Source organism: Camelus bactrianus, chromosome 8 (assembly GCF_048773025.1).
Source record: "Camelus bactrianus isolate YW-2024 breed Bactrian camel chromosome 8, ASM4877302v1, whole genome shotgun sequence".
NCBI lineage: Eukaryota > Metazoa > Chordata > Mammalia > Artiodactyla > Camelidae > Camelus > Camelus bactrianus.
In genome coordinates this window covers 18,609,533-18,624,733 of record NC_133546.1, presented here as the reverse complement: position 1 = coordinate 18,624,733, position 15,201 = coordinate 18,609,533, and the positions used below count along the sequence as shown (strand labels likewise).

At 36.8% G+C, this 15,201-nt stretch overlaps 1 protein-coding gene across 12 annotated transcripts in view; it reads left to right on the top strand.

Moving 5' to 3' along the window:
* UTRN (utrophin) overlaps positions 1 to 15,201 on the top strand; it is a 457,676-nt gene that overhangs the window by 264,557 nt on the left and 177,918 nt on the right. The window lies entirely within an intron of this gene.

The following is a 15,201-nucleotide window of genomic DNA, read 5'->3' as shown; positions in this document are numbered from 1 at the left end:
TATTAGATTTAATGGCTTTGTAACCAGAGTAAGTTTAAAGTCATAAATGACTCTCTCAAAGTCTTAGTAGCATATTACGAATTTGCTGTCTGTGTGACTGAAGGAGGAGCACAGCAAATTCATACCAACTTGGTCGATGTACACGTTTTATCATTGTGCCAATAGACTGGTCGGCTTTCAGTATAAATTTTCTCAATCAATAAGTAAAAGTATGACCACAATTTTGTATTCATTAGTCAAGTCCAGCTGCTTTTTAAGCCATTAGGAATGTTGGCACTTAGGCAGTGCTTTCTACTTTCAGTGATGCCATTATCATTTGAGAACTCTGCCTATCAATTTGGCCAGTGTAGAAATGCAACCCATTATGGGATGAAGTGGAATAACTACTTAATGAGGCAGAATACTGCTTTAAACCTCTTAAACCAGGATATGGAAGAAGTCCAGTTTACCCTTAAAGAACGTTTTGGTGTCTGCATGGAAAAAGGTGTTAATGTGCCTTGTGAAATTTCTCAAGAAAAACACAGTGATGAATACATTTCTTGTTCTACATGATTTATTTTCTGGACAGTTCCTTTAATGTATGTGAAGTTGCCCTGGAATTTGGTTGAGCTTGCCAATCTAGCAAAAACATAAAGTGTCCTACCTCTACGACTTGTAGCATATAATCTGGAGAAGACAAAGTTAGGCTCACTCACTCCATGAGGTAGAAGAGAATCTACATGACCTCTTAAAATCTCTCCCAGTTCTGAGAGTGTGATTTTTGTGAATTAATGTTTATATTACAATTGAGTTAGAAATAAGGAAGCAGTTTAAAACCATGTGGGTGATTAAACTCTAGACCACCCAGAAAGGACATTTGGTGTCTCCAAAAAGTCTTTAAACCTGGAATAGCTCATTACGTATATTGTTCAAGTGTAGACTTCCCTTGGGCCAGAGCCCTGAGCCTGGTATCCTGTATGCCTATATGAACGTGTCTGTCTGTCTTTCTCCTTTTTCCTGAGGATGCAAAAGGAGTATAATATCTTGTTATCATTAGTTTACTTTTGTTGCCTTCTGTTTATATTGAGCCTGGCTTATTTGGGGTTAGCTTGTGATTTTAATGAGATCATAACACACTGTGATGGCCGTGATTGCAGAATGGAAAATGTCACCACTACGTGCCAGTTCATTTAAATCATTTTTAAGTACCCACCTGTGCTGCTAAACTCTCCATTCGAATTTTACTGGCTAATGTGTGTTTGCTCCAATTTCAGTTCCTTTAACTCTTATAGTAGGAAAATTAATCTGGGTGTGTGTGCTGTTGCCCCTTTAGCTTCTGTTCTTGTTGTAATAAAGGCACCATCTGCTTAGATGGTAGACATATAGCCATTTCTTATTTTAAAAATCAACTTGAAAAAGCATAGTTTGTAAAGGGCAAGAACCATGACACTTTAAAATGTAGTATTTGGGAGATAGTTTTTGCTGTCGATGTGCTGAGTTGTAATGAAGGAGAAATAGCATCCAAAACAGTACCTTTTTTAAGCTACTTTTTTCCATCCATTGTGCACCTCTGTTTCTGCATTTCATGAAAATCTGCCTTCTCTGGTAAGAGGCTTGGTGATGTGGGGACACACAGCTCTGGGGATTTACCTATCTCACACAGATGCTGCTTTCTTTTCTTTTAATCCTTCTGCCCTGTTGGTGACATTACCATGAGAATGAGGAGAGGATAAGGGATTCACACAGAGTGAAAGGGCAGTTTTGAGGTCTGAAACAATGAAGGAAGAAGGGAGAGGAGAGGAGTGGAAAAGAATTCTAACTGGCAGGCGGGGGAGGGGACAGCTCAAGTGGTGGAGCCCATGCTTAACATGCTGAGGTCCTGGGTTCAATCCTCAGTACCTCCTCCAAAAAATAAATAAGTAAGCCAAAAAATAAATAAGTAAACCTAATTCCCTTCCCCTCTTCCAGAAAAAAAATTGTAACTGGAGTCAGGAGATGAGTTTGAGGTCTGGGATTCCCCCTTGTTTCTGTCCAGAGTATATACTAAATGGGGCGGGCATGCATGTGGAGACCCTTGTATAATTAGGGTAGCGCTGGTGCACTATAATTAGGGCCGGCTTTTCAGTACATAGCTTAGAGCATGGCTCTAAGGGCATCCTGGACTTTGGGCAAATTAGCCAGCCTCTCTGGGCCTCAGTCTCTTCATCTGTAAAATGAGGTAGTAATAGTGGTGCTTACCTCTTTGGGTTGTTGTGAGGATTAAATGAGCTTTTATAGATAAAGTACTTATAATATAGATAACGTACCTAGAAAATGCTTATTTAATTGTAATATACTTATTTAATAATTATTAGCAGTAGAAGTGGGACTAGCCATTTGAGTTCCATTTTAGAAAGAAATATTTTATCACTCATGTGAACAGACCATCAAACTTTTCATGGGTCTTCAAAGAAACCGTGCACTTTTCTGACTTTGTGCCTCTCCTTTTGCCTGGAACACCTGCCTTCTGGAAAACACTTACTGATCCTTCTGGGCTCATCGCAGATGCCACCTTCTCCGGGAATTCTGAATGCCTTCAGGCAGGACTAGTTTACCTCTCCCTGGGACTTCTGTGGCACTTACAAAGTTAATATTTTTAATATGGCACTTACTATAATGAGATTACCTTCTTACATTTGTGTATTCCCTCCTTGCTGGCAAATGCAGAATCTTATAATTTGAATAACAAGTGCAGTCTGTGTATATGAAACAGGTGGATGTCAGGGACACTTGATGAGGAAAGGTACAGGATTCACCTAGCGTTCACAGGTAAAATTCTCTTCACACGTGAGTCATTTTGAGACTGAAATATCTGCTTCATTTCCTAGGAAAGCTCAGGGGAACTGGTAAGCGGATCTGGGTGGTTACAGAAAAGAAATGTTTATTTTCTTTCTTCCTCCTTTTCTCCTTTTCCATCTTCTTCTCTTCTCCCCCTTTCTCCTCCTCCTCCTCCACCCCTGCTCCTTTTGGGGGAGGTATAGTTTATTTAAAGCTCCTCCTTATTTTTGCTCATCCGTTCAGTGATTTACTTAATCTTGGTATAAATAGATTTTCATTTTATATATCAAGTATTTTAATCACATTTTTCATGAAGTTTTAATTAATAATGAGTTGAATGTTTTCTGTTTATAAACTACTGACATATAGTTATAAGATTCACCCCCCCCCAGTGTTTTATCTTACAACGGGTGGTGTTCTATAACTGAGAAAAAATAGTACAATTGTGACACCAAATTTAAGAATAATAGCCATATACAAATTTGTGGATCAGTTGATAAGAAATAGATACCAGTTTATTGTTCTTAAATGGATTAATAGTGTATGTTGTGTTCTGATATCTCTAACAGGTATATTAGGAACTATCTGTATTGTAATGCTGTATCATCTAATACAAGGGAAATAAAGCATGAACATTTATAGGATTTTATTTGGAAATGGATCTTTTATGTATGTTTCCTCACAAAGAGGAAGCTTCACTCTAGAAAACAGGAAAGGATTGTAGAAACTCCCATCTGCTTTGGAAAGTGACTTCTGCTCTTATGTCGGGACAATGATTGTTGCAGGTGGTATCTGTTTCATTCTGAATCACATTTATGTAAAAATTAGCGAAAACTACTTAATATAAGAGTGAGCTTATTAGCAACTTTGTAGATACTAGTATAACAGTAGTGCTGGTAAGGTATGTTTGGAGCACCAAGTAAAAGTCATCCCTTGGTACTCATGGGGGACTGGTTCCAGCCCCCCACCCCACCTGGGGATACAAACTCCAAAAATGCTCAAGTCCCTTATATAAAATGACTTAAAGTATTTGCATTAACCTATGGACATCCTCCTGTTGTATTTTAAATCATCTCTAGATTAATTATAATACCTAATACACTGTAAATCATTGTAGATACAATATGAATGCTATGTAAATAATTGCTGGGTATGTGGCAAATTCAAATTTTGCTTTTAGGAACTTTCTGGAATTTTTTTTCCAAATTTTTTGGATCCCTGGTTGGTTGAATCAGCAGATGCAGAACCTGTGGATATGGAGGGCTGACTGTGTGAAAGGCATTAAAAAGAATTGCCATGGCAGTGTTCCTAATCAGCCAGGTTTCTTCCAGAAAATTACAAAAGAATCTCTCATATAAACTTATTTTCTTACTAGCTGTATTTTATCACCCAAAGGAGTGGCTCTGTCGATTTGAGGACTGAACACAGTATGGGTTTTGACTTTGCAACTTTACTAGCTGCATGAGTTAAGTCATTAAGTTCTTTGACTTTCAGTTTCTTCATCCATAAGATGAGAAAGGTTGAAAGAATTGATTTGGCACTACATTTTATCAATCTGAATAGAAACAGTAGTGACATCAGTAAAGCTTGAGCCTACGAAGTCATTATTTCAATCATTTAAGGAACTTAAATATTAAGTGTACCTTTGAAATTCTTTGCGAAGTGTTGTATTTATATTTCATTCATAGATGGAAATAGATCCCGTTTAGAACACTGGGGAAGGTTTCTTTTAATTTCATTACAACACGCAGAATTTAGTGAAGAAAAAGGATAGCCCCCTTTGGGATAGATTACCATGTCAGCTGTTTGAAATTCTTGGTGTAAAAGGTCCTAGCGCCCTGCGAGCTGTGGAAACAGGAAATGTATTTGCTTTCAGTAATCCCAATTCATTCTTTGCTTTGCCAGTGTTTTACAGATTTCAAGACTTGTTTTTTTCTTTTTTAAATGAATATTTATGGATTTTGTTTCCTTCATTCAACAATAGGTTATAGCACACATCTTGGGGAAATTATCGTGCATTGTTAGGGGAAAGAAAGATATAAAGATGAAAGATATATGATGCCTTTAAAAAAAACTCGAACTTTGGAAGGCAGATAAAGCTACATTACTGTAGCAATAAAAGAAAACAAGTAGAATGAAGCTATTATTAAAAGAGAGGCACAAAGCTTTGTAGTAATTCAGACCTAGGAGACATTACTTCTAGTTGGGAAAACTGGCAAACTGGTGAGTGTTTCTCAAGGTGAGAATGGAGGAAAGGGCATTGTGGGCAAAAGGGAGAGTTTCAGAAGTAGTTTAGGAAGGGAATTAAGCCAGTGTCACCAAGCAGTACCTATTAAAAGGAGAAAGGTAGAATTAGGTCAGATTGTAGAGAATTTGGACTTCCTGTCAAAAAATTTTGAACTTGCTGCTTTCTAAATTCGAGGATGTTATTAAATGTTTTTGAGCAGGGGAGTGCATCACTGTGCTTTAGAAAGATTAATCTGGCTGCAGTGTATGACACAGAAGGGTAACCAGTGAAAGGAAGGGGGGAGAACCAGGCATGATGACATTATTAATACTTTAAGCAAGAGTCAATAAACAACCAAAGAATAGAAATATCAAGGAAAATCAACAAGAAATAGTTGATTTGGGCTGTTAGAATTGGTTGAAAATATCTGGTTATCAGGGGTGTATGAGACAGGGCAAGAGCAGAGTTGGAGGTGCTTCCCAAGACTTCAGCGTGGAGGACCAGAGGCATGGTTGGGAGGACCATTACCAGAAAGACTGAAGTGAGGCCAAGGTTGGCTGGGGCTGGGCAGAGGGGACAGTGGGAAAGGATAAGGAGGTAGGTTTTAAACTCATTGAGATTTTGACATATATGTCAGCTTTTCAGCTGGAAATGTCCAGCAGGCTGCTGACAATACTGTACTAAGCTGATGTAGAAAGTCAGATCTTCAGGAGAGCATTTGCATAGATAGCCCTAGGAACTTAGATTAAAAGTCAGTGCTTGATGAGGCAGTGCATTCCGATATTTTTTTGGCAGTGAAAGTAAACCAAAAAGCCATGAATAGACTGAGGGAGTAACAGGGCTGAGAGATTTCTTTTTAGGAAGGTAAGGCAGCTGTGTTTCCACTCAGAGAGGAAAAAGCCAGTAGTGAGGGCAAAATGAAAGATACAAGAGGGAAATAATGCTTCTGAAGTTCCGTTTCAGTTACCAGAGCACTGGTGAAAATAGAAATTAAGGGGCTCAGCGTCTAGGAAGGCTGAAGTACTGGACTGATAATGAAGGCCTAAAGAAAGCGTTAGGATTTGTACCCAGTTTGACTGTATGCGTGGAAGAATTGGTGACATGCTACTAAAAAGAAACTAATGGATATAATTGAGCCTGAGCACACAAGCAAACTGAGTTTCAGATTCAGAGCAGACACAGTAAACTTCCATGATACTAGGTCAATGATGAATTAATACCAGACAGATTTCTTACAGAAAATTCTCTTCTACCTTCATCAGATATTTCAGATACCCATATAGGCTACCTGGCATATGAAAAGCTACATACTTACCCAATTCTGAGTTGTATTTTTATGGTGTATGCTTTCTTTGGAGAAATTTGGTAGGATCATCTGTTGGTAAGGTGTTTATTTGTTTATTTAGCTCCTGTGTATATTTGATACCTGTGACTTATCGACTCTGTTAGTTTTCAGAATTAAAAACTTGCACTTTGCTAAGAATGCATTTTGTCTATTTTTGGTTTGTAAATAATACCTGACATAAAATCACTACCATTAGAATTCACTTAGATTTTTCAAAGGAGGTGGTTTGAAAAGCTTGAGGATTCAAGTAAAAAAAAATTGGTATGCTTTGTTCAGTGAAAAGCTACAAATTTATGAGGAAATGTAATAAAAATGCTTATGAATTGATTTGGTCTGAATATTTTCCCTAGCATGCTTTATCCCTCTATTACTTATCAGCATCAGTAAATGATTTCTCTGCAGCAGATGAATATACTTCATCTTCCCTTTATGCATGCATGTATGACAGAAATGATTGGCAAACATTGAAGGATGCTTAATTATTTTGAAAATATAAACAAAATTGAGATTTGTAAATCCTAGTTCTAGAACTGAAATGGGGAAAAGAATCAGTTCCCAGCCCAAAATCTTTCTGTTGACATTGGGCTGAGTAAATAATTTTCTTTTCAAACCGTATTTCTGTAGCCGTGTCACAGATATTAAGGCCTGAAAGTGACCAATAAATGATTTATTTTCATTGCCTCAAACTTTTAAAGAAAGCAAGTGTGGATTTTGAAGGTTACTGACTCAAGTAAGTGTAGATAAGCAACAAGGATTTACTGTATAGCACAGGGAACTATACTCAGTATCCTGTAATGACTTATAACGGGATATAACCTGCAAAAAAAGCAAAAACGGATCACTATGCTGTACACCTGAAACTAACACAATATTGTAAATCAACTATACTTCAACAACAAAATATATATATGTTAAGTGATGGGTGTTTATTTAGAGAATTCATGAGAACCCTGATTTTCATGCTTAAACCAGTCTCCCTATAATCTCTCACCTTTTCCGTTTGTTTTCCGTGATATTACAAAAGTTATTTGAATAAATCTGAAAAACTCTTGCTTATGCGTCAGTAATAAACAGTCCATTATTCTTAGCATGGCTTTCAGAAACATCTTCAGATTTTCTGTTCACAAAGTGAACTCTCTCTTATAACTCTTAAGTCTTCTACTAGGTTAAGGACCATATAAGTCCCCCAAAGAATGGCCCACCTCAAACATGTCATCTGCTCTCTTTCTGCAATTCTACTCCACCTTCAAGACACAACCGTGCGGCTATATTTTGAGATGCTTCATTTCTGTTAGTTCAAAACAGTTTCTCTTGGAAAACTGGTAGTTGTGGTAACAATGGATTTGTACATGACAGCAGCTGTTTGGAAGTGAGCAGATGTTCCCCTGCTCTGTTTCTCCATCATATTTTTAAAGTACACTGCAGATGTCTCCATGTAATCACAGTGCTCCTTGTCTGAGCCAAGACTGCTACTCCTTAGGCTTGACATGATTTAGATATTTGAAAGGTAATTCCACCAATAAGAGCACTTCAGAATTGAATGTATCGGTGTTATTTTGGGTGTATTGCACACCTGCTAATGTAGAATGGAGATTTGGGGAAATGGAAGACAATTTAAAAATTTTTAGAGCATTCAAAAATGGCATCTGGGGATTACTACATTTATATATTACAGGAAGGAGTAACATTCATAAAGAACTTGGTCTTGTTAGTTTTTATGATCTTCAGGGTGCTTATACATAACAGGTTATTAATAAATGTTTATTGAATAGTACTGAACTGTTTATTTGTCATGCGTATATCTAAGTCATTCTGCACACCATTAATACTGTTTCCTCTGGTGTCTTGAGAATATGGCTCGGATACAGTATTTATCTACCTGACTCTCTGTCCTCTGCTCCAGTCGTCACCCTTCCTGGACCCTCACTCACCTCCCCATCTTTTACAACAAGCATCCTAAGAAAACCGATCAGGTGTCTTTTGATCTGAGTGAGAAAAGAGAAGAAGAGAAGACACTTTTACTACTTCAATTTTGGTTCTCTTGCCCCTTCATCCACGTAGTTATATTAGCAGTGATGTCCCCTGACGCTGATTAAAATGTAGCAGAGACTGTCAGATGATCTACACCAAATATCCTCAGTCCTCTTCTGTGGCTGAACCTGATAACTGACACTTCCTCCTAGGATGAGACCAGAGGGCATGTTTTTTGAGATTGCTTTACTAGAAGTAAAAACAAAAGTGTGTATGTGCGTTTATAACTCTGTAAGATGTCCCCGGACTGTTCCTGAGTAACATCCTGTCTGGAATTCACTCATTTCACCTGGCAAACTGCAGCTATGCTGATCCTTGGATATTTTACCCACAGAACTCATATTCCAAATGTTGAAGCAAAGAGAGGAAGCTTGTAAAGAAATTTCACTTTACAGAACTTGTAAAATATTCATGGTTCATGATTCGTCATTCTTTAAATTTCAGAAATGACTGGGTACTTTGTGGGAACAAATAATTAAGGAAAAAAAGGTGTTGTTATGGAAAGGAGGAGCAAGCAGAATAGCGAGCTTGGCATCTGTATTGGAAAATCATGGTAATTTAGAAGGTAATCAAAGATGTTGAGAGCAGTGCTTGTCATGATTTCAAGGAAGTGCGTTTTCTTTCGTTTTGTCTCTTGTGGATCAGCTCTCCTCCAGTTGGCTTCTCCTACTTCTTTTCTGCGAGGGCTTTGAGCTCCATATTTTTTCCTTTCCTCTTTTATAAAAAAGTCTTTTGTTTTGTTTAAAATTATATTCCAGTTGACGTTGGGAAGGCAATAATGTCTTGTACTTCACTCTGGCATACTAATTCTTTGAAAAGAAAGAAGAAGGAAGGAAAAGAATTTAGAAGGAACAAAAGCTAAATTTTCCATGGTGAAGTAATCCTGAACTTTTCTGAGTAATCCTGGAGGACTGACATTCAGATGTTAAGGAAAAAGTCTTTCAGACGCCTTGGCTTCTGAGGGACCTGAAGAGGCCCCAGGGTGCATCAAAGTGTAAAGAAATTTATTAGAACCCACATCTTTGTAAGCTTTCTGTATTCCATGAGGATCATCTAACCTTCAGAGTATCTTGAGAATGTTGTAAATGAGAAAACTCAATTTCTTCTCAACTCAGTCCTATTAGGAAACAATTGAAGTCTCAGCTGCTCTGAAGGATACAAAAATGAATCATCATTTTTTTTTTAATTTGGTTTTTTGGTTATTCATATTGTCTGTATTCTGCATGACAGCTGTATGCAATGGTTAAAGAAATCTTTCCTAAATATACTGAAACTGAAAAGAAAATTGGGTTGAGGAACTTTTATGGATATAGTTACAGAGTCTCAGTAAGAGATAGACATCTCTCCAAATGTAAGATCTAGGAAGTACAGTCATCCCTAGGTGTCTGCAGGGATGGGTTCCAGGACCTCCTGCAAACACCGAAACTCAAGGATGCTGATACATAAAATAGCCTAGTATTTGCTTATGACCTATGCACATCCTCCCGTGTACATTAAATCATCTCTAGATTACTTATAATACCTAATACAATGCAAATGCTGGGTAAATAGTGGCTAGCACACAGCTAATTTATATTTTGCTTTGTGGAGCTTTCTGGAGTTTTTTTTGGTGGTATTTTTGATTTGAGATTAGTTGAATCGAGGATGTAGAACCTGCAGACACAGAGGGCCAGCTCTGATAGAAACTTATAGACAAATTAAGGTATGCTTTGTACCTTATCTACTTTTTCCTGGGAAATTCCCAGAAATATGAGGACTGAAGTAATAGCAAGCATGGCTTCCATGTGCTCAGACCTTTATATGGTCTTTCTCAACAGCAGAGATAGGCAATTTTGTAAAATATTGTTTTCAGTGTTGCACCATGGAAACTTGGCTGCTAATATTTAGCCTTACATGTTTATTTTTATCCTGTGATAATAATGAAGACCATACTAATGGTTAATTTTCACAAATGTTTGAGATGCTGTGTAAGAGTACACATCATTTTATATTCTAGATGTTTTACCTTTTTACAGTATGCTTTTAAGTATCCAATACACGGCATAATTTTGTACTTTGCCAATACTTCATTGCATATTTGCAGTGAGGCATTTAACAAAATGAATTGGGAGTGTATGTTTATAATTCTTTCTCCCATTCAGCCAGGAATTATATTTCTTAAAGAATGAAGAAACTTCAAATATAACCTGCTGCTTCTCCATTTTGGCCACAAAAATATTTTTTTCCTCAGGTGTGGTATTGAATTAACGTAGTGAGGACATTATCTCAGTGAACACACAATTTCTTTCAGATAGTCAGCAGAATAACCATCAAAAGGGAAAGCCATACCATGTAATGTGCTGTGCTACACGAACACTCTGTTGAGTGTTATTTGAAGAATTGACTGGATATTTTTAGTGATCTGTTAGGATAATTTTCATTCTTTTTCTTCCCTTCAGTGTGATACATTCTTTCCAAATGATTTTATTCAATCCCAGGAAACTGAAAATAAATGCCAAAAAAAATCTTATTTTGCTCTTTGTCAGGAAATGTTTCAATTCTTGACTGTCTTGTAAATCTCACTTCTTGTCTGTATAGTATCTGCTTAGGAGGTGGAATTTTCTGGGGTTTGATGAGTAGTGATGGGTGTTCCTTTATCCATAGATGTCCAGCTACACAGCTGAGCGGAGGTTCAAGCTGGCTCTCCGATCAGACTGCCCATGGGAATTCCTATTGTCCAGCCACATTCAGGCCAACCATAGGCTCTTGCTGCGGTATCCCAGGTCCGAGCTACTGCGTGGAGCACAAGGAGGCTAAATCCAGGCCTGAGATTGGTGGATGTGCAGTCTTCCCAGTGGTCATGAACTCTGGATTTTAGAGTAGGGTAAATAGGTCATGAGAACTAGGGTTTAGAAAAACCCTGACAGCTCAAGTGCCAGAAAGAATCTTGGATTGAGGAATTTGGGCATAGACATCTTGTTACCAGTTGGGAGCCTGATAACAAGCACCTGTCAGTTTCCGACTGTCCCTTGTGGGAGTCTGTCGGTCGTCCGTGGTTAGCATTGCCATGGGGGTCACCACCAGACGACTTTACAGTAATTATCCACAAATTCGTCCTTAACTGGGATTGTTTAGATTCCTCCTTGGCTCAGGAATAGGGTTTGTAAGGTTGAGATCAGTGCAGACTGTGGGGGAGGGGCTTGTTTGTTAATATGTTTTTTTAACAACTTTATTGAGATATAATCCACATACCATGTAACTTCGCTTCTGAAATTGTGCAATTCAGTGGTATTTAGTATATTCACAGAGTTGCACATCCTTCGCCACAGTCTAGTTTAGAACATTTTTATCACCCTCAAAGGAAGTCCCATATCCATTTGCCAGTATTTCCTAATTCCCACATTCCACCAGCCCCTGCAGCCTCAAATATACTTTCCATTTCAATAGATCTGCCATTCTGTGTATTTCATATGAATGGAATCATATAGTTTGCGGTCCTTTGAGACTGGCTTTTTTTTACTAAGCATCATGTTTTCAAAAATTATCCATGGTGTAGCTTGTATCAATATTTCCTTTTTTTAATTTAATTTTTATTTTGTATTTTATTTTGGGGGGGGGAGGTAAATAGGTTTATTCGTGTGTTTATTTTTAGAGGAGGTACTGGAGATTGAACCCAGAACCTTGTGCCTGCTAATAAGCATACGCTCTACCACTTGAGCTATACCTTCCCCACCAAGTATTTCTTTTCTTTTAATTACTGAGTAGTATTCCATTGTATGGATATACCACATTTTATTTATTAATTCATCAGTTGGATGTTTGCATTATTCCCTCCCTTTTTTGGCTATTAGGAAAAATGCTGCTATGAAGCTTCCTGCACAAGTTTTAGTGTGGACGTATGTTTTAATTTATCTTGAGTATTCCCCCTAAGAGTAGAATTGCTAGGCTAGTTTATATGTTTTTAATTTTTTGTGTCTATTTGGGACCATTATCAGCTAGTGTGAAATGTTTTATCAACAACGTAAAACCTCCAGTTGTTTGTGGTTGCCACTGAGAATCTTTTTATATTTTCCTCTTAGTACAATCATGTTTTCTGATTTGATAGTCCTCTCATTATTATTAATAGCCAGGCCCTCTTTTCTATCCAAATTATTAAAATATTTAAGCCTAGTTCTCAATTTCTTTGGCTGGTGATCTCTTAGACAATTATTTTGTTACTTTTTTATAAGAAAGTGAGGGATTGTGGCACCATGTAGGGATGCTTGCTTATAATTTGATTGGATGAATTTTAAGTATCTTAAAAATGATAATATATGTATGATGGAATTTTTTGAATTGAAAACTCTAAGGTATAGTATGTTGCAAGTTGTTAATAAGTAGTTCCCTTGCATTAAAATGCAAACTCTCATGATTTGATTTGTGACTTTATTATGCTTGTAATGAGATTCCATTCTTAGCTGGATTCTCCTGCAAAGTTTTCCTTTAATGATGAAGGTAATAAAGATAGACTAGAGCAGCAGAAACACTCTTTTCTTCATTTTCCTGACATTTTCATCGTCATCTTTATAGTTTACTCTAGTGCCATAACTTGGGATTATAGTTGTTTACAGGATAGAATTTTATGTATTTGGATTTTTATTTGCTTCTTGTGAGTCATTCTGAAAACAACTCTTCCTTGTTTTTTTCTCTTTATTCATTCTCTCCTTGTCTCTCCCTCTCACGCCATCTCTTGGTGGTCTTGTGAAAGAACATGACTGGATTTCTGCTTTGAGCTATCTTTAAATTTGATTCCACACTATAATACAATAACAGTGAGGGTTTTTTATGGTAACTGTTTTGTAATGGTGTGGTTGAAATCATGCTTTTTTTTTTTTTAAAGATTGAGACTTTTTTTTAAATTCTCTTTTTAAAAAATTTTTGCAAAGGGAGGTAATTATGTTTGTTTGCTTACTTGTATTTTTTAAGAGAGGTACTGGGGATTGAACCCAGGACCTCATGCATGCTGGGCATGCGCTCTACCGCTGAGCTACACCCTCCCTCAATGCTTTTTTCAAAAATCATATTATTATGTTCAGAGTCTAAAGCAGTCATTTGGCCCTTAGGTTTTACTGCCATCCATTATCTTCTTTATTACTTTACATATATTTATATTAGATTTTGAAATTATAAAATCATGTTTCTTTTAAGAAAAATATGAATATAGTAGTATATAAATATTACAAAGTGAGATATCTCTCACACTATGATTCTTTACCTCCCGAGTACCAGAACTGTTTTGTATGTGGCCTTCCAGAAAATTTTAATATATATACATGCACTTATATTCACATACATGTTTTTTAAAAAAGAAATGTTATTCTGTGCATTACATATGCTTCAGTATCTTGCCATTTTTTACCTCTACCTATACGTCATTCGGGAGTGATAAAACTAATTTCTGCTTTTCTGTTTGCTTTGACAGCCAGGGAGCTCTGGACTCATTTAGAATTGCCAGGAGCCCTATGTTCAATTACAGTTGCCTATTATAGCCCCCACTTTCTGGTTTAATTTGTCTTCTCTCTTTTTAAAATCTTTTTTTGGGGGGGGCAGTTATTATGTCTTCTCTACATGAGCCATTTAAACAATTTTAGTATATCCGGGAATTGAATAATTATAATAAATATGATTGATCTCTTTGACCTTATGCACCAGATATTGTTAGATGCTATTCTGTATAATTTTAGGACTTGGGAAACTCTACACAGCAAGATAATACCTAGGAAATTGCTTTTTCAGTATAGTAGTTGGTGCTGAAATACTCCAAGTGGTTAATGTAGTTTACAAACTCAGGAAAGCTTTTCATCAAATGAGAAACACTATTTAAAAAAAATTTTAAAAAGGACTAATTTTCTAGTTGAAATATTTTACACAATTTTAAAGTACAGGGCAATTTTTTAAAGCCAGTGACCATTTCATCCTTAAGATAAGCTCTTGTGCATCTGCCATCACCCTTGTTGATATAGTTATACTGTTTTTATTCTTTGGCAGTGTATTTACATAGAAAATATATTTCATGGGTTTTTGTTGTTCTCTGAGTCTGCAGTATTTTATTTTGAATTTGGTAGATATTGATTTTATTACCCTTGGGACTGCTTATCTCTGGACCCTAGGTGCTTCCCTTAAATGTGGATTCACAGGTGGTAAATCACTAGAATTTTTGCTCAACAGTGAAAGAAGTCATCTCACATAGGTCTGTCCTTGTTTGCCTTTGCATGTAGAATTTCTCAGTAGCATAATATCCATTTTCTTCACAAGAAGATTAGGTCTAGGATGTATCTGTTTGAGAAATTAGATTAGAATTGATTTTCAGTGAATCAGAGTTATTAATTAGTGTTCTGGATTAACTATGGTATTAAAATTATTTTTAGAAGTTGTATGTGTGGGTTGTTTGTTTTCTTTTTCTTGTATGTTGGAATGCCCACGGACTAAATTGTGGCCCTTGGTTTTGACCCTTTTCTAGACGGCAATGAGATGAACCAGCCAATCAATCACAAGCAAGTGACTCGAATGCTAGGATTCGTTATTTAATTAAAAGAACTAGAACTAGAATTACTGTTCATACATTCTTGTGTCTGGTTAACTCAGCCAGCTATATTTTTCAGTGTTTTATGGATCAGTCAGGATAAGCTCTTCTGTAACATCCATTCATTCATCATGTCTTTTATAGTCAAACGTCTTGAAAGAGTTTCTCTACTCAAATTGTCTTGACATCCTCACTTCCCATTTGCCCTCAATATAATGCAATCTAGCTTTTGCTTCAACTACAGCATTACCCTTGCCGGGA